A 21505-nucleotide genomic window follows, 5' to 3' on the forward strand; every position below is an offset into this window, starting at 1 on the left:
AGTTTTAATTTTGATGAGCTGGCTCTGAGGTTGCAGAAGTTAACAGAAACTGAGGTTGCTGTAGCCCCTCTGACATCCTCGCTGCTGAATTACCTTTCATATAATGTAGTGCCTGGTGTGTATAAATGAGATTACTCCTAAGAGATGTTAATTCCAAAAGCCGGGTCTTCTGTTTAGTCAAAGATTCAGATAACTTTCTCTTGGCCTTCAAGCCCACATGCTAACTAAGGATTTCAAAAGAAGGTCAGAGATTCAGCGCTGCAAGGCTTTTATCATCAGACACACAGCTGCCCTTACACATTTTTCTGGACTTTCTAACATGGATTTTGGCAACTGCAGTTGAATCAAAACTTGGACACATACATCATCTGTACTACAGAGGCCAAGATGATTTTTTCAAATAATATCCTGAAGATATTAACAACTTTTGGTGACTTTACTACCTTCAGTTTGGGATGCTGGTCAGCAGCATCCTCCACTACCTGAATAACTGCTGGGCATCATCATCATTCTCTGGAGTCCACAATGAAATATTAGGGCAAGTTCAAATCATGATCTATTTTCAAAATCACAAGAAGGGCTTTACTACTTCTCCTAAAACATTGATTCAGTGACTGTTACACACATAACCAGAAGTCTTGATGTATTTCAGTTGAGCCACACTTCTAAACAAACAATTATTCCTATAACTGATGGACCTTCCAAAGGAAAAACAGAAAATGTCTGTAACATTACCACTGAGGTCATGTTTTTATTAGATGCAGTAAAATGTTTCCAAGGTGCAAAAATTAAATTATCTTTCATTGTAATATGTTTAATTAGAAGATCATGTTACGTCCAACTACACATTGCTTGTAAAGTCCCTTTGGCAAAAGTTCTTTTAAAGGAGAAAGAGATGACACAACACAAATATCTGATTACCTGATGATCCAGTTTATCATAGCTCTCCATTTCCCCACTTTTTATTCTTCCTCATCTGAGTTGGATGAAACCTACGCTTGGCACTTGTGGATTTAACTGCTTTGGACATTTCTGAATAGGGCATGTTATTGGGGTTTTTATGTCAGTCTTAATTAGCTGTTCTTTTTGCCTTGATGTTTGCTGGTAATTGTAATCATACCACTGTCTGTCAAGTTACTGTTTTCTCTAATAGGTGTGAAAATATAGTAGGCTGACAACTACTATTGTCACTAAACCCTTAGCGTGTCTTTGAAGTAGACAGAGATAATAATTTTTTATTATTATTATTTCACTGAAGTTTCACAAAGTGAAAGTCCAGGTATAGGAAGACGCATTCAGTCTGTGCTTTAAACCCTAAGCCTTACGGGCCAATGCCCTCATTTCCTACGATCAGGAACATGCTGGAATTCATGGCAACCAGCTTCAGGGGTGTAACCACATAAAATACTAGGTGTGAAGAGACACAGAAAAAACTCAAGACAGGAAAATTAGAAACATGTATCCCCAAAGCCTTCTTAGTGGTTGCAACTAAGTCCAGTGAACTATATTAAAGTGAATCTGATATAAAGGAATCAAAGGTCTGGACACTCTTTAAAATTTACCATGCAATGGGCTAAGTATTTCAGTTAGAACATCAACAACTGGGAAAGCTGCTTGTCTGAGCCAGACAATGAAGACAGTTTGCCAATATGGAAACAAGCCAGAAATGCCACAGTGAGGGAGGAGAATTTATTTAGCAGATTTCTAACAACTCTGACAAACAGACAACATAATAGCCCTTTATCTTCTGTGTGGATCTATGGGCATCTGCCACTCAGTTATACCTTGGGGTTTTTTGTACTTCTCATACGTTAGGAAAAAGGAATCAGTTGAAGAAAGCATATTTAGTTGGCATTAAATGATTCGATCAGGTCAACGTGACTCATCAGGGACTTGGAGCCCTATGGTCATGTATGTAACTAGTGAAGATGAAGAGGAAGCAGAAGGAGAAACTGCTGTGGGGATATATCCTGCTCCTGATGAGCCTGGAACTAAAATCTGCTGGGTCCCAGTCAGTGACAGGATCTCCACATTTTAAACTGAAACAGTATTTCTCATCTGCTGTCCTTTCTGCGTAAGCCAATTCTGAAAACAAGCAAACCACATCCTTTTGTTTATTCTTACCACACTGTCACCAGCTTCATCTGGTGGGCCATTGTTTCTTACACAAGAAGATATAATAAGCAGTGGATACCTACCCAGCTCCTCCACTGCTGCTCATTCTGGAACGTACAATGATTTATACTGCAGAATACTGCACCATATAGAGATTTCAATACCACGGCCATTACTACAGTACACAAGCTTCTGTCTGCAGTGCATTAAGCAGCATATTCCAATATCCATGTATAGTCTTCAGCAACAATGTAGAGCTGGAGTGCCTTGCTTAGGTGAAATTTGTAAGGGCAATTCAGTTACTGACATGCCATTCTTTTACCTCAGACTTCTAAATAAGGATCAAAACAGAGAGATTTTTCTGGTAACTTGCTCAAAGGATCAAACAGTTCCTCTCCCAGGTACGTACCTATCAGGTGATAAGGGATGCTGTTAGGCTGCTCACACATTGAGCACATCTGCTGGTGACCATATTCTTCACTTCCTTCTGCAGTCAGCTTCTGCAGTTTCTTCAGACAATTTACAATGCATGCTTTCAATATAGGGCAGGACCGTACAGGAGTATTTATGAGTGGAATGAGTTCAGTTACTATTATTTTTATCATACCAAAACCACACAGAAGTCTCTCTGTTCTTCCTAGGAGAGCTGAAAATCCAATTTAGACATGATGTAGCAAAATGAAATTTAAAAAAACCAAACCCAAAACATAGAGCAGCTGGAAGAGGGTTATAGCATTACAGCTACATGGTTAGGCAGCAAAGACTAGTATGTAAATGTAAATTTAACAAAGTAAATTTATGATAATAAAATAAAATAAATCTATGTCTTTTATGTAATGGAATTTAGTAATAATAATAACAGAGATATCTGTAATACACGAAATGAGGTTATCCTTGCTATTAGAACGTTCAATTCAGAAGAAATAAAAGTTAACAACTGATCAAATCAAATTAAAATATAGAATCCCCAGCATACCCTTTCATCATGCTTTAATGGCATGTAAAAAGCACGTACTTAGATAACCAAGTGAATCTGAGCAAATCTTTATGCACAGATGTCATGGACAAGGACTTACCTCAGCTTTTTACAATATTCTTTTGAAGAGTTGCAAATCTAAAACTAAATCCAAATGTATAATTACTTAGGGATTCTATATCCAGAGACCTGACTCAGATCATTTGTAAGAGAAAAGCCAGTCCAGCATGCAAAAAATCTTTGAACTGTACATCCCATTTAAGTGTACGTTAAGAGCTCATATATAAAGAACAATACACAGCTGAACAGTTGAATAAAGAAAGGCAGGAAAGCTAGCCTTTTCTTGAAGGAATGCAAGGTATCTGAAGGAACTAGCTTAGTGTAATTATTTGGAAGGTGGATTCAAAGCATACTACTATCATCCTAAAATATTCTTCTTTCATGGAATTAAATTTTGTGTATTCATTCTTCATTTGTCTCTAAAAGGAGAATCTACGTAAGTTACTCTCCTGTCCTAGCTTCAAAATTCTGGAGGTTGTTTCTGTCTTCATTAGGGTCTATCTGAGTTTTGCCACTAATCTCAGAAGGAACAGGACTTGATTTTAATACTACTTCAGGGACCTCCTTCAGATGCAGTCACTAATCCACTTTTATATGTAAATCACATAAAACACTGACTTATATGAAAGTGAGGGGAAGGAGACGCCTGTGATTTTGCTAGGTGGAGAATCAAGGCCTAAAGAATTGTCAGCTCTCAGAGTTAAAAAATTAAAAGAAAAACAAACCCCTTCAGAATAGCAAGAGTATCCAGTTCATTATCACTGTGCAAACTGGTACCCTTTATGGGTTTTGCTCTTTTTCTTTTCCATCCCCACTGTTCTTAATAATTCAGTACCTTCTTTCTTTAATCATATTATTAAAGGCAATGTACTGATGATTCATTTCACTTTCTTTGCTCTCTCAGTGATGTCCATTAATGAAGACTTACTTTTCAGCGCCATTGACTCACTTATCTAAATTATTTATTTGGTTGAGCAGTTCAGTGTATCCAACTTTTTTTGCTCAGTATAGCGACAACTTATAGCTCAGATTAGAGTATCATATTGATTTTCTCCTGGAAAATGTGTATGAAATGAATTGTGCTTTAATGTGCCAAAAGTAGTAAATGTGAGGCTGAAGAAGGTATGGCTAAATAGATAACAATAATTCCTTGTTCTGTAGCAATTTTTTACATTTGTTCTCCTTTCCATTTTGAATGAGTAAAAGACTTTTTAAAACCTTAATGGTGCTGAAATGCCCATAAAGGAGCCCATTCCCTGCTGGTTAGGGTACTGGTCTAAGGTATGAAAGTCAGATATACAGGTTTTTGCCTTTTGCATTCAGCACCGACTATTATTCCCTGGCCACTCCGAATCAGAAAAAAAGACATTTGAATGTCTTCCCCATCCAAGGCCTATACACTAACCATCACCCCCAGAAGACTTCATGTAAATCTTCAAGGAAAGGACATGTTTTCAGAAAATTTATTTCACAGAAGATTTTTGACCTGTTTCTCTTGTGTCAATGATTGCCCATTGCCTTGTTTGCCTTGACTGTAAGGAAACTGAGGTTGTTAGTGGGATATATTGGTGTGGCTCAACTTCATTTGATTCCCCTTTTTCTCTCCTATGGCCATGCAAATTCATAATGCCTCCCTCCTTCAGCTGCTTTCACAACTGATTGTACTATCTTCTCCTACTCCTATCTCCTAATAAAGATAATTTTAAAAGAAGTTAGCTGCTTTCAGTCTTTCATGAAATCCAACCAACAAAAGTGTTGGAAGAAGGGTTCGCCGGAGTCAAGAAGATGCTCAATATGAGTTATGCATCTTGCTCAACTTCATTAGTTTCCAACACTACTTATATAGAACCGATACACATGCTTATTCGTAAAGCAGAAATATAATTGGTTAGTAGTCTCTAAACACGTGCGGTTCTCACACCCCTAATTATCATGACTAAAATAAGCATTCTATCCATGTAGCTAATTGTGTTGCTTTGCTTCAGCCTTGTAGTTTGTTACTCCCTATTTTCCCATACCGGTCCCCATCTTTCTTGGCCCTGCACCTGCTTTCCCAGCAGCTGCATCTTGTTACACCCACGGCCTGTTGGCACAACATAATTACTCAGTCTCAGGATTCAAGAATAGCTCAAGGCTACCTTTCTTGTTAACTTCAGCACAGCAACTTCAGTACAATTCTGATTACAGGCCTATTCTAATACCAGGCCTGGATTGTGCAGATCTTCAGAGATTCTAAAGCCATGCTTCTGCAGCCATTCTTCTACACAAAAGTACTTGTTTCTACTTGAATATTGGGGGGGAAAAAATCTAATAAAGTTCCAGATACCCAAATTTTCTTCATTGTGCTTCATGTGACATTTGGAAAGGTTATTTTCTTTGTTATGCCTAGACTCATAGATTTCTGCATAATGTTCATATCCTGTTTAAAACTCTAACCTATAGATAACTATTAGGAAACCTCTCTTTCAGTCTCAAAAAAAAACCCAAAAATCTCTGTGAAATCACACTTCACATAGAGAACAGTATTTTCTTCACCTAAACACAGTAGTTTGGGATAATGGGAAAAACTTTCCATTCAAAGTCCTTGATCATCTTGTGTTTAGATTCCTAGGACTATTGGTACAATTCTGGTACATTCTGTAGGATCTGTGTGAAGCAGTTATCAGAAACAAGTGTGGGAACTTGACTATGAATAAAAAGGAATAAAATTAATCAGAATTTATAAAAGAAAAATGGAAGGTGAAACTTCTGAAGAAATGTGACTGATATTTGGCAGATAGAAATGATCTTTATTAGCTGTTTAATTTGTTACGGAAATGATACAGAAAAAGCTTTGAATGCAGAAGTATTGGAAATTTCTTGACTTAAGACTTAGTACCACCATCTGTAGATATGTCTGTGGAATGTGACTCTGGAAGAACGGACAGAAGCTACTGTACATTTTCCAGGCAGCAGGAATGTTTGTTCATAGGCATTATGTGATGCTAAGTATCATGGTGTTTCAGCACTTCACAAGTAATAACAGATTTTATTTTAAAGTGTGTTTTGTTCAAGAAAAGACTTTCTCCATTTTACAGAAACAAACTGAAGCACAGAGGAAGTCTAGAATTCATATTTTTCTCTGTACTAGATTATGAAACCATTTATATGTGGAAGATGAAGGATATTTCTCATCAGACTGATAACATTTACTGCACCTTTGTAAACAATTACATATGGGAGCAATACCAACCTTTAAATGACTAGTTCATAATGAAAAGAAAACTTTAGCAAACAAACCAAGAAATGTTACCCAGATCCTTAGAGTACATCATATTAAGAAGCAGATTGGCAACACTAAGTTTTCAGTGCATCCCATTACTGTTCCTTAATTCATAATGCAGAGCAGATCCCCTCATTACTGCTGGAGTAAATTACACAATAGAAGTAGCAAATAAATTATTTTCCATTTAACCTCACAGAAAATCATGTACTTATTACCAAACCCAGTCCAGGCCATACAGCCCCATGCTTTCATAGCCTGAACTCTCCAGCATCATTCTTTACAGAAAAAAAATTGAGACAGAAAGTGTTTTAATAATGTTTGACTGATGAGTTTAAGTAGCTTTTATTAAATATTTGTTGAGCTTAAATGGCTACTGAATACTTGGGAAAAGAGTGCCATTGTTAAAATATCAATGCCATAACTTCTGAATTAGCGAAAGCTGCATAAAATTCTAGGTGCTTCTTAGAATGTATTTCCTCCCAGCCACCATTTGCACAGTACAGCAACCTCCCCTCTACACAAACCTTAACTCAAAATGAAAGACTAGACATAACACTGTTCATCTGGACTCTTAAATGTTTCAGCAGAAAAAGCTAATCAGTATGAAAAAAACAACAAAAATGGAGGTAGGAAAAAATTGCAGACATTTACCAGTACCCTGAGTGCTGCCCCATGCCCCTGCTCTGAGGGATGTGGCTTTCTGTTCTCAAGTAAACGCAGACACAGTGCAGCTGCATAATCTGGGTTCAGACTGTTGAGGAAAGAGCTGTGTGAGAAAGATCTGCAGGAAGGGGGGTGGCTGTACCCTCCTTGCATGGAAGCTGCTTTCAGACCCCTGCCCTTGCCCTTGGCCCTTGTTAAGGGGCCCTGCCCATGTACCCCACTGATCCAGACCTGACCCTGAGCCACTGACTTGACTTCCCAGATTGGACTTGCACCCGTCTCACCACTACAGATTGTCTGGCAACCCTTGGACTGCTGGCTGACCTTCATTACCATCACCAGACTTGCTGTGCTCTTCTTCTTCATGTACTGCAAGGCTGGACCTTTGTTAGTGCAACCACAGCCCTGCACCTGCCTTGGGTCACCCTTGGCTTGTGGCTTACCTTCCTTTAGTGAGCATCCTGCTCTTGCTGCTACCTAACATCTTTATATGCCATAAAAAGTCCAGGCCTAACACACACACACACCCCTGCCCTCCAAAAAAAAAAAAAAAAAAAAAAAAAAAGAAAAAGAAAAAAAAAAGAGAGATTGAAAAACTAGAAGACAAACAAAGACAAACACAGCAAACAATAAAAATCCTTTGCAGGTCACCTTAGGCACTGCTTTTTGGCAGAAACCAATTCAAGTATTTATAGCCAAGCTAAAACCCATTGAAAGCACAGGTCAAAATGGAAACACTGACCTCTCCCTGCTGCAGGGTTAGGGAGTGCTACCCTTGTCTAAGTACTTGTAAGCTGCTTGCAATAAAAAAACCTCTTAGTTTCAGTCGTCCAAGTGTCAGTCCTTTGTACTGGTTAATATTATCAAGGGAATCCTTGCCTGACAGAAAGTAATTTAGGATCCATTAAATATGATTACTTGGCCTTGAAAATGATGGATATTGAACAGAATTATAGGATCACTTTACAAAAGAAAGGTCTCTTTTATATCCTTTCTTGTGGGGCATTAAATAAAGTCTGAGAAAACTCCTAAGGGATTCCTGGCATTTATAGGTTACATTTATGAAAAGAAGGATTGATATTCATATTAAAAACTCTAAAAATTTAACAGGGTGATGTGGCAAGCACGTGGACAGCTGTGACATGTCTAAAAAGTGACTGACATGTTCACCAACTGTTTTCCTTGCTTCAATTATACTAGAGATATGAAAAGTGCCTTTAATTTGAGACTAATCTTTCATGTTCTCTATTGGAACATTAACCCCAAGTGGTTTCCTAAGTTCCCCATACTTCTTACTATACCTTCATTTTTAACTGAAGTACTTATGCCAGAGGTTTTCAAGATTCTCAGGCCACTGTTTTCATCATACCCTTTGCTAGCCATATGTTGAAAGTGAGTTTGTATAGAGACTTGATATGTTTATGCTGCTTTAAACCAACTGAAATATAATCTTCAGAAGACTGTATTTTAGGTACAGGGGAAGTTTGACTTCTTCATTACTAAAGGATCTGCCCTGAAGTTCAAACATGCAATGAAAATAGGCAGACAGTTTGTTCTTCCTCACATTTCTCCCACTTGAATTTCTGACCAAAACTGAGGAATTGAAATCAGCTAACTTTTCTTTGTATTGTTTTTTCCATGAGGAAGGTGAGTTGGCTAATTTGTCCCATGGAGAAGGCTGGAAATACAGCCCCAACAACTGGAAAAATAAGGTTTATGGTTGGCTTCCCCTTAAAATAAATCATTCTCTAGAATGCAGGGACAAAAAGGAAAAATAAAGAGAATAAAATAAAGAAAAATTAGGTCTTCTGCTTTGATCTTTCTCATCTCACTTTGTTTCCACATAACAAGCTGCCCTAGAAACCACAGTATCCTGAAACGCCCACCTTCACTCTGATATGTCTCTACAGATAAAGGTTCACTTTACAGGCAGAAACTCCAGACACTTTACTTGAATCTTCTTCATTAACCATAAGGCAGCAGTTTCATCACTAAGACTAAAACCACATTCATCATCTACTTCACAAACATAAACAAAACCACAGTATGTCTGGGCACAGCACAAGACATGGCCCACTGACAAACCTTGGCTTATATGCTTTATATTTTGAAATGGGAAAGAGCTTTAGTATATTTTAGATGTGAAATTTTCAAGCCAGTATTGTCAATGAATTCCCTGACAACTAATTTCTGATTCCAGTATGTGCACTAAGCACACATTCAGACAATACAAGATTGTTGATGTATACTTTGAACCATTTGCATACACTGGCGTCTAAATTTTATTTTTAAAATTTTAATATATCATCTCAATGACATTGTCACCTCTCTTTTTTTAGATCTGACTATATGTAGTGCACACCTGAAGCGAGTTTGACCACTTCAGAGGCAGCCTTTCTACTTCATATTATGTGTGATCATTTGTACCTGCGTAAACATGGCACAATATTTTATGGGACTACAGTGCTTTAATTTATACTGACAACAGCTGCGACATACATCTAGAACTGAGCAGATTTCAGGAAATGTCTGATTCTACAGTAAAGTAGGTTAACTCTGAGCTGATTTTTTTACTAGTAAAATAGCAACACTCAGCAGCCTTATGCCTCAGGCACACATCACATACATACACATGCATTTAAATTCTCATCGCCACATTCAGAGCAGAAATCTGAACTGGGATTTTCCACATCCCCTAGGAACGCCTCAGCTATTTGTTTGTTCAGGAAGAGGGGCAGTCTCACTTTCCAGTTTCAATCAGAACACGTGCTTGACATGAGATAACTTCACTGAAGAAAGTTGTGTTAAAAGTGATAGATGGCTCAAAAAAACAGTTTTAGTGAATGAGCATTTCTGATAAAAAGGTGGTTTCACCAAGCAGTTCTTGACCAATTCCACTTATGTGAGCTTTACACTAATTTGGTGACTTTATAATATGTAAGGAAATGAAGAATAAATGCCCTATATTACTAATTAAATTTATACAAAAAGATTCCTGATAGTATCATTATAATTTCATAATCCCTGGCATGCAAATTAATGCAGTGCTTAACCTCTCCCTTTTTTAAAGGAATCTGTGATTTCACATCTGGGAATATTTAGCAACATGTGAAGTTTCTTGTCATTTAATTTTTCTTTTCAGTAATTAACTGGAATCATCTTGGAGATAACAGTACCTGAAAAGTTCTATCAGCTAAGTATAGGAGGAGATGCAGAAGAAAAAAAAAAGATAGGTGGTTGTAAAGAAAGGAGCATTAGGCAGCCTTTGATCTATGTACTAAAATCTTATTAGCTATGTTCCAATGTATGGAAATGCACATAAAACTATGTTTTTAATTATGCATAATTTCATTATTCCTTAGACAGCAATCCTAGGTAGCCAGACTAGGTCAGAAGCACATTTTTATGATTGTGACATAAACCTTGGCAAACAGGAGCTTATAATGGAAGTGCTAACACAACCTTAGCACTTCAAGTGCAAAGGGTATAATCAAATTTTAAAACAATTGTATCGCATCCATTAAGTATATTGTCACAAGCCGGCTATATGACAGGAAAGTAGATGACAACAACATGCAAGCAAAATGAATCACGATTAACTGATGTTGTTTGTCATATGTATTTGGTAAATTGTAAGAGTAAAACACATCACACAGTTTTCAGTGTTGTATTTTTTTATAAATGCTGCTGACTATGATGCTAAAGTGGTCCAGCAAGTTGTATTGCAGCATGCATTTTGTTTGCACATTCCTCCCTCAGCTCTGGAGGTGAACCTAACGAAAAGCTGCAACACAGACTAAAGAGAACATTTCATTCTGTGGGACAGCTTAGAAATGTGTCCTCTGCTTCACTTGCATGCATCAAAATAATATCCTACGGTTTTAGTTTCAGGCCTTTCTAGGGTTACATCCACATTTGAAAGCTGCCTATATTTTTCTAAGGGTTAGATGATTTGCAACACCAGCCCCCAGCCCGCTGTGCCCATACATACACATCTAAACATCTTTCCTTTGCACTGTTGTGAGTACACTGCACTTCAGTGTATTCAAAAAGGTGCTGCACACCATGGTCATACATTATACTGCTCAGCTATGTACTGCATATGTTGCAGGATTTATCACATCGTGCATCATTGGATCTCTATCAGAAATCCACACAATTTCAGACCAGGAGTGAACTAAATAGTTCCTATAACTTCACTCCATCATTAGTCCTCTTTTTTATTTTTTTTCCTCCTTTTCCCTAAACTGTGTCATTTTCAAGGTACTGGTAAGTGGCATGGAGAAGACATTGAAGACCTATTGTTCTTTAGAGTGACTAATATAGATAGGTTCCCGAACAAATATCTGAAGTTGTGCTGTGACATTAAAACAAAAATTATGAAGATACGAATGATGATGTGGGTCGGCAAACGCTGAGTGGGACTGAGAAGAATCCTATAGTCCACTCAGACTAAAACAGAGAATGGTGCAGGACTGTGGTGAAGAGCAATAAAGCCATTATGAATTGGCCAGCTCTGAGATATTGCTGATTAGCAGGTAACCATGACAATGTACTCCCAGTTAATCATTCATTCATCTTGAAATTAAGACATTTGAGACTACTGAGTGAGTGCCTTTTCTCTGACTCATAAACCTGGGTAAAACATACGAGGTTCTGTTGGTTTGTGGTCATTGGGTTCCCAAAATGTACTAAGGCAAGTAAAGGGATACATGGAACCATCTTCCTTCCACACGTCATCAGTACTCAACAACAAAAAGAAAACCTCCTCTTTGGACTGGTATTTTGTTTTCTAATCTTTATATATATTGTATGTATATTGTATTGGTCTCTGCCAGGTGACTTTCAGGTGCTACAGATTGTCTTCTTATTCATCTGTTCATTGGTGGAACTTGTACAGGTGATGAAGTCTTATTATCTCTTTGAATTTATTAAGTTGTTGCTATAGAAAAGAGGATGGGTTTATAACAAATGTCTTATGTAAACTTAGAATTTATCATAGGATGGCAAAATTCTGTCATGCTTTCAGCAGACTGAAGAAAGACTTGTCAGAGTGAAGCCCCTTCAGCTTTTGACTTTCTCCAAAAAGAGTTTGAATGGAAAGTGACTAAACTTAGACCACAGAGCCCAGGAAGTTGTTCATAACATTATTTGCTTTCTGAGTAAGAGATAAAGCAGAAAAATTTGCAAACTAAGGAATGCATCAGGGTTTTTAGAACACCTCTATGACACAGATTCTTCCTCTATGGGCAGAGGCAATCTCAATATCAGTTTTGAAGCCAAACATGTTATTTATCCGTACTGTTCAACTACTAGAAAGTTTTCAGTAGTAGCACTTGGCAACCTACTCGGTACTACTAGTAAGAAAACTTCTTCTGGCTAGCTCAAAGATGTACTTTATGTGAAGATGGGTGCTGGAACTTCGTGCCTAAACCTGGCGGCTTGATTATGCAATCAATCTGTGCAGTGATGTCAGATGACTTTGTCCTAGAAAAGCCTCAACATCGCCACTCAGGCAAGGATAGACAGGGTTTGTGAACAGATGAAATTCAGATTGCCAAAAATGGAACATGACTACTTCCATATTGTATGAGGATCATATGGAGCTCTTAGGATTAGCTATATTCCTTTGCTTAAAGGACTTCAAGAATACTTAAACTCCAAATAGAAAGCTGACAACTTCAATAACATATGCTAAAAGGTAGACAGTCTGTGGAAGGGAGGGATGTGAGCCTGAAAAATCAGAATTTTCTAGCTCTCAAATGCAAAGGGCAGTAGACAGCTGTGGGCTAGCATTTAAGTGGAAAGGTGTTACACTCTCATGACAATTCTGGGTAGTCAAGGATGCACAAGTAAATGTGTAGGCTGGCATGAGTACCCATAATATATCATCGTAACTGGAGGACTTGAAGGGTGTGTAAAATTTACAGATTTTCTATTTTCTTAACTATTTTTGTTACTCATGTTAAGAAGAAGGTAATTTAGAGCTGAAGTCAGCAAGGTGAAGCACTGTGAGATGGAAAATACCTTTTACATTAATATCCAACCCTACAGATCTTATGCAAGTAAAAATCTATCCTTAGAAGCCAAAAGTGTATTTTTTTCCCTGAGTTAATAATTTTATGTTCCCTGCAGTATGTCTTTAGCTGGCATTAAGCACATCTATTCAATTTCAACATATTACTTGAGCTATCAGAAATACTCAGGCTACTTGTAACTCTATGTGAGACTCAGTTCCAGATTTTGAGTAGCTTTAAGATGAAGATTCTTGTATCTGCAGAGAGCTCAGCTGAGTTTTAGAGGACTCTACATGTGCAGGCATCTGGTTGTGGAAAGGCTTGCAAGAATGAGTCTAGACTGTTACTAAACTCCTGATTTTCAAATTTAAACCACTTAATTATTGGTTACCCTGGTTAAATAATTATACCACCTGTGTTCCACTACATTTACACGCAATGATGTGTCCATACTTTCTAAACTAGAAGATCAAATCTAAATGAAAACTTTTATATTACAAATCAAGATAATTTGATTTGCCAAGATTTTCTGTGGTGTAGAAAATACTAACTGAATTGATGAACAGGAGGTTTGGGGCAAGTCAATACAGGAGAACTGGAGTTTTAAGAATAGAAAGGATTTCTTGTCTCATTTAATCCAATTTTCTGTTGTCAGGTGGTCAGGTGTTTCATGTACTACTTCTACTACATTTCTGGAAAGATAAACATACAGCTTTCCTAACTGCCCCATACCAAGCCTACAAGTTTTGCTATTTCATATTTTCAGTCTCCCTTCCCTTTCACCTATATTGTGATCAATATTGAAAACTGAGGCAAAATACTCAAATACATTTTGAAACATGCATAATTTATCCTCTGTTGTCCTTCATCGTCAGTGTACTGTTCCCTTAAATTTACATGGCTGAAGAGCCTTTTGCTATATATATTTTTATGACTAATAAAGTTTGGCTCTTGGCAAATCTTATTTCACCACTAGACTTGCCATCTATGAGGTTTAGCTTGCTTTGCTGACCACACTTTGATTTAATTAATTCTCCTAACTTCTTGAAGATCACTCTTTCTTTTGAAATCAAGAAACCTAAACACCAACTTTTATTAATCCTGCAGTTAATCTAAATGTAATCTATATGTGATGACTTAAAAGAAGGTTGGGGTTTATGACCAACTATTCTTTAGTGCACTTACTGCTTGCCAAAACCAAATGTAAATTAATTCTAAAATATAATCACTTATAATTGACTCAATAATCATTCAGTATTGGCTATGACATCCAGGAATAACTGGCTCCAAATACTCTTATTGATACTTGTTTCCCTGGGAGTGGCATGGAAACCAGCCTGTCCCATCGGTAATTTTGACTACTGTGTTCCCAGCTCACTTATTTCTCCTTAACTTAGGCTGTGGTCCCACAGAACTATAAGCATGTTTAATTACTAGTTCCTTTGGTCTTTCAAGCCTCCATCCACCCCAACTGTGATTCTTTTCTTCTCCCTTGTACTACTTCCAATGCTCTTCAAACCTTTAAGAAAACCATTCCAAAAAATTAAATGACAAATAAAAAGCTCTGCTCTGAAAAAATATAAAAGTTACTTGCTGTCAATGCAGGAAAATTCAAGTCCTTTGTAGACTTAGATCAAGATTCTCAGTGAAACCATGGGCTTAAGAAGTTATAGCTGGACTCAGTGTCTTACTCTAAAAGTGCACTATTACTAAGCAGGTAGATGGTTATGCCTCCTTAACTACACAGGCCTCAGAAACTAACTACTTCTGAAGATAAGAACCTACACACTTCATGACTAGAAAGCAAATTGAAAAATGAAGTATTACAAGTCCCTTACATAAACCTTAAACCTGATAGCAACACCCATAGAATCACAGAACAGCTGAGGCTGGAAGGCACCTCTGGAGATCACCTGGTCCAAGCCTCTGCCCAAAGCAGTCAGCTAGAACAGGCAGCTGGCTCACGGACAGGTCCAGCCAGGTCCCGAGTATCTCCAAGGATAGAGACTCCACAACCTCTCTGGGCAATCTTTTCCAGTGTTTTACCACTGTCAAAGCAAAAATTTTTTTCTCATGGTAGGTGACACTTCTGTATTTCAGTCTGTGCCTCTTGTCCTTTCAGTGGCCACCACCCAGAGGGACCTGGCTCCAACTGCTTTAATCCTTCCCATTACGTATTTATACACATTGATAAGATCACCGCTAAGTCTTCTCCAGGCTAAACAGTCCCAGCTCTCTCAGCCTCTCATCATATAACAGATGCTTCTTAATCATCTTAGTGGCTCTTCACTGGATTCATTCCAGTATGCCCATCTCTCTTCTGTACTGGGGAGCCCAGCAGTGGACACAGTACTGAGGACATGTTTGTTTTCTCCAGCTGTGTTTTTATGTTCATTTTACTGGTTCCATGATAGGAATTAATTTCTGTTTTACATACAGTCATTTTCAGCCCCACTCCTGCATACATGATATTGCACAGTTTAATGTTTCAGTGTTGTAAGGAAAGCTTTATCACTGAAAGGCCACCTAGGCTAGCAAATGGCACCAAATGTGAAAAGTCAGAAACCAACACATATTATACACAGCATGGGCAATTTTATGTTGCATTTGAATTTTTCAATTCTAGATCATCATAACTTCCTTCTAAATTGAAACAAATGAATCTTCAGGAAGCAGGTGAAGGGAAACTTTCTATGGAGTATGTCAATCTGTACATTAATTAATACATTGATTCCATTTGAGAGTCTGCATGTACCTGTCTTCCCACTGAGATACCCACTGTGCAATCAGTGGTAATTTAAAAATCAATTGCTCTTCTGTAGTAATTAAATTTGCCCATTTAAACAGATATAATTGATAGACCCTGCAACTAATTTCAAAGCAGGTTTCTTAAGGGATTCTAGAGATTAAGGACTGTGAGCCAGCAATTTGTGGGGTTTTTACTCAACAAATGAACATTAACTAAACTGTTTTGTGTATCGGTTTTAAATACACTATACCAGATATTAAATTTATCCTTAAATATACTGCTAGACACAGCAAAATATATTGCTATTCAAAGCCACAGAATTAATGGAAGTGATTGTAGTCAGGCACAACCACATCTTACAGGTACTGAGATATATCTTTTCTTACGTTTCACAGAACTAAGCGTGTTGCCTATAAAATGTCATATTCTTTAAAAATTTCTCATTTTTTATATGATGCTCTTTTTTATAAGTCCAGTTTACCTTTCTTGAAAATGTCATTAGAAGTTGCTTTTTGTTTTGAGCATATAGAGTGAATTTATGCAATACACAGTGCTTAAACAAATAAAGTATGATGCTTGCACATGTAGAATACATATTTCTGAGATTCATTAAACAACTAACTCCCCTCAAGGCTATTCACTGTTATGCACCAGAGGGCTTTAAGATGGACTGTTTAGGGAAAAAAAAAAAAAGGCAGAAAATAGGACAAGAGAAAAAGGCAGAAACCTAGGACTAGCATGAAATGCGTATTTACAGTTTTAAAAGTCTTTGCAATTTACTTCTGCCCTGAGGTGGCATTAATTGACACATTAGCAAGTTATATACTGTGTTATGTGCCTATTTAGCCTAGAATTCAATATAAATAACACCAGGGAAATCACTGCAACACATTACAAATACAGAACATGTTTAAAGTAGGGAACACCTTACAGAAGCAGACACATTAATAACAACATGTTGCAGTTAACCACAAACTGCCCCTGCAACTCATGTATTTGAATCACCAACTTTCTTATAATTCCTAAAAATTAAAGAGAAATAATCTTTTTTTTAATGAGGTGTGGTTTTCCATATCAATATACTATAGCATACACCCACAAAAAGATTAGTCACCCATTTTTTGTTGACATTAAAACTGAGATGCTAATACCCATTCCAAACAGAAGTAATACACATTTAGAATAGTAGGGTAAAAGAGTACATAGCTTATGTTGTTGCAGCAAGTGGGAAATAAAGTTTTCTTTCACAAAATAAGGGTATACCAAAACACACACATTCTGCACATTCTCAGAATGTAGAGAATTGTTACAGAAATTTTAAGATTAATGTGCATGGAGAATGAATAGCAGTATCTAGGTGTGGAAGCATCATAAAGAAAAAACAACTGGAGAACAGTTACAAGAATGGCCTGTATTCATAGCACCTAGATTAGTAGATTATCAAGATCCTAGGACATATCTACCTACAGTTTAGCAGGACACCCAGATAAGGAGGTAAAGGGCAGTGAGTAAACTCCAATGACTTCACAAAGTGGGACAGGATGGTGAAAATAATCAGTCAGGTTACAAAAAGACATAGCCAAAACAAACATGTGGGAAGAAGGTATAAGTGAATGACTGAAATCATTTTAGATTTAAAAGAAATCTGCTTTACAAATCCTAGGAAGGCTTGCATTGCTGCTACAATGTTGCAGTATTATTTCCTACAAACGGTGCATATTTTATTCGTTAGCACCATAAAAGCCAATCATTGATTCCATGTGTTGGCAGCATTTTCTACAAAAACCTGTTGAATGAATTCACTTGTTTTGTTATAATTGCACCAAGACTGAATTTAGTATTTCTGCATTACACTCTCTGTTAACTCCCAGGCCTATACAAGGAGATCCTCAGCTGGTATACATTGGTACGGCTTCTTTAAAATCAAGAGTTACAACAATCTACACCAGCTGTGGGTCTGCTCCATTAGTTTATTTGGCACAAGCAGAATCTAGTGGCTTGCACACTTGCTTCAGACCAGACGTTTCATGAAGAACAGACTGCTAAGACTGGATATATTCCTTTAAAAAGGAAAAGATACATAATCAGGTGATCTGCAATTATTAAATGATTAATAAATTTTCTGAATAGCTTTATGAGACTCATGTGGCAAATATTATGCACTTTTTATAGCTGTGAAACTGACATCTAGAAGCGTTGCCTAAACTTCCCGGTTACCCAACTCTGATTTAGTTAAACAGGAATTTCAAAATTTTTGTTTGCCGAAAGTTTAGGTCAAGCTGACCCACCCTCTCAAATCATTAATGCTCAAGAACCCACCATCTCAAGTTGTCAAAACTGATGACTGAAAGGACTTCTAATCAAGGGACTCACTCGCAGGACACAAAGAACAGACAATTATAAGAGAGGATCTGCAGCAGAAAAAGTATGAGCTGGTTCTGCAGTTTGTGGAGGAGTGCTGAGTATTGGGGCTTGTGCGAGAACTTTGGGGGAGTTGTGGAGCAAACAATGGGGTGAAGAGTAGTGAAGAAGGGATAAGGACCATCAGATTGTCGAGTCAATCACCTGGAGGCGTAACTGCCCAGGCATAAAAGGACACTAATGGAAGTCCCGAGAAGGCTCACACATATGTAAATAACCCAGAGAAATGTGATGAATGTCTATAGCTATGTAACGTAAAATGGGACGAAGTAGTTCAGCATGCACATCAGGTGGAGCGATCCACTGTGCATCCTGTGGCGCAATAAATAATGCCTGCTTCTTAATGCCACGTGATGTTAAGGAGTTTTATTCCCGACTTTGGTAACAAAAGGCTACCACTTGCCTGTGGTCACATAGTGTTTCCAAGCCTTCAGCTATATGATGCTCCAATCCCCATTTTAACTGTAAGACTTGGCAGTCTTTCAATGAGGTTAATAAATGATTGCATGCCATTGAAGTAATGATCGACACTATTTAAGCTGTTTTCTTGAGCTTTTAAGCTTAGCTGCAAATAAATCTTGTTCTGCAGTGTTAAAATTTGGCTTATGTGTTGCAGACTAGGTCAGATATTATTTAGTATCGCTGGTGATGAGACTGATTTGATTTCCAATACTGCTAAACTAAGAAGCAGTAATTGTTCTACAGACAGTTGTTCCTAGATATTAAAAAATACATCTTAAGGGCAGTTCTGTAGTGATACCGGGGCCTGCAAAATTATCTTATGCTTAGGCCTGTAAATGCTACCAACTTCTCTTTCATTAATGTACACAAAATTAATGAGTAAGCATTTATTTTTTTTTAATATATCAATAGGATATCTGTCTTTATTCATCATCAGTGAGGGAGAGGTGATTGGGCGTATCTTCTAGCCAAACTAAGAATTATGACTGTCAAATTCTATGTTTTGTTATTGTTTAATCAGTTGGCATCACATTGCAATGACTTGTGTTAAATAAGCTATGCGTCAGTGAAAGAGGACTGATTCTCAGGTTAATTCATTCTTGAAAAAAAAGAAAGGTGTAAATTACTACTCTGATTCTGCCTGTGTCTGTTTCATTACAAGTAGGAAGAGTTCTACTCTATGAGTGGGGAGCATAGGATCGAGCAAGTGACAGCTGTGTACCTACATGCTTCATTGGGGCTGTTTAAAGCAGTCTGCTAGCAATCCAAAGGTAATTTAAAAGCTCAAAACCAAGCGAAATATCCCAGCAATCTGGATGAAAACTTCTCTGCATTAGTGTCGACACAAGACAAAATGTGGCCAGATCTTTTCTGAACTACTTTGTGAGTAGCAAGGATGTGGATCATGCCTTTGTTGGAAGAGAAAGCTGAAATGTCACCCTGCAAGCTAACAGAGTTCCTCATTGCCACCTGTTCTCAGCTTTCTTACAGCCTGATTTCCAGCAAGCTTATCCAAACAGTTTTGAAAGAGCCATGCTGTCGGGAGTTTTTTCAGCATACATGATTGCCTCTTGAATTTCCAGTAGAGCTCCACACAGAGCAGAGAGACAATATAAATTACTGTGGCCATCTCTTCTCCTGGATGTTGGAGAAATGCAGTGGAGACATACTGGCTGTTCTGTGCCAAGACTGCTGCCTCCTAGGATGGTTTCTAGGGTGTATCTCCCTATTACATCAAGGGGTCCAGCCTTCCACTGATTTAAATCTTTGGTTTGTTGTCTGTTCTGTTCTGCCCTCTTCCATTCCTCCTGCTAGGAGTCAGATTCTAACGTCACCCATCGCACAGAGGCGTAATCTTAAAAAAAGGAACAGCTGAAAGAAAAGTATGAATGAGCTGGCACTCCTGATTTTTTTTCTGAGAAATAAATGTTGCACATGAAAATACTTACTTTTGTTTAATTCCAGTCTGCATGAACAAAAGAAAGAAAATAAGCAAAGCTCTTAGGAAAATGCATCTATATTAAAAAAAAATAAACCTTTAATGGAGTGTTATCTAATAGAATGACTTATTTTGTCTTCAGTCTTGCAAATTCACTCACAAAGGCTGTCTAATGAATTATGTGATTTTTAAGAAGGTGCAATTTTGTAGGTTTTGTTGCTTTTTTTAAGAGGAAAGATAAAAAACACCTTCTACTGGCTTTCTGTAATTCCTGGGCTAGGGCAGATTTCTTAAAAGAAAACATTTTTTTTTAAAAAGCAAAAAGCTACAGGTTTTTTTTTTATGGGGAAATTTTGATATAGAGTTTAAGATTTGACTAATGAAGTACTTACTGGGCTGAGTCAAAACTCAGGTGACTGTCCCAGTAGGACTACAACCTAACCAGCCTCATCGATGTTCTTGTGTTCTATTAACTGACTTTTATGGTGGATCTCTTACCTTTGCTCAGCCATATGCATGTTCTTTTATGAGGCAGAATCACAGAATCATAGAGTGGTTTGGGTTAAAAGACCTTTAAAGATCATTTAGTCCACCGCCCTGCTGTGGGCAGGGATGTCTTCTGCTAGACCAGGTTGCTCCCAGCCCCATCCAGCCCGGCCTTGAGCACTTCCAGGGATGGGGCATCCACAGCTTCTCTGGGCAACCTGTGCCAGTGCCTCACCACCCTCGTAGTAAAATATTTCTTCCTTGTATCTGATCTAAATCTATCCTCTTTCAGTTTAAAACTGTTGCCCTTTGTCCTGTCATTATATGGGCCTTGGCAAGAAGTCATAAGCCCCCCTTTAAGCACTGAAAGGCCACAACGTGGTCTCCCCAAAGACTTCTCTTCTCCAGGCTGAACAAACCCAACTCGCTCAGCCTTTCCTCACAGGAGAGGTGCTCCAGCCCCTTGACCATCTTCATGGCCTCCTCTGGACCCGCTCTAACAGGGCCGTATCTTTCTTGTGCCAGGGACTCCAGAACTGGATGCAGGACTCAACTGTAAACGGTTTTCTGTCTTTTCAGGGATGTTTTCAGCCCTTTGCCTACTGGGCCTCTAAGGTAACCTCAGCCAAGCCGAGCTCACCAAGGGGGCTCCAGCTGCCTCCAGCCCATGAGCTCTGCACAGTTTTGATCCTGCTTTCCTGCGGAGGTGGCAAAACTCTGTGAAACTGTTACTTTCATGTGCATGTTATTGAAGGTCTTTGTAGACTTTCCAGGGAAATGCCCCTGTCCTCCTCCCTCCCTGGCACCGCTTCCCAGCCTTTTAGGTCGCTGGACTGGGCCTTGCGGCACATGT

The 21505-nt window shown here is 38.0% G+C and overlaps 1 long non-coding RNA gene across 1 annotated transcript; it reads left to right on the forward strand.

The window, feature by feature from the left end:
- Positions 1–6342: 6342 nt before the first annotated feature.
- On the forward strand, positions 6343–21103 carry LOC121091146. The gene is made up of 3 exons (XR_005828849.1): positions 6343–6352; positions 13833–13839; positions 21002–21103. It is a non-coding gene; the product is annotated as an uncharacterized LOC121091146 (long non-coding RNA).
- The last annotated feature ends 402 nt before the right edge of the window (positions 21104–21505 follow it).

This window comes from Falco naumanni, chromosome 7 (genome assembly GCF_017639655.2).
Source record: "Falco naumanni isolate bFalNau1 chromosome 7, bFalNau1.pat, whole genome shotgun sequence".
In the NCBI taxonomy this organism is placed as follows: domain Eukaryota; kingdom Metazoa; phylum Chordata; class Aves; order Falconiformes; family Falconidae; genus Falco; species Falco naumanni.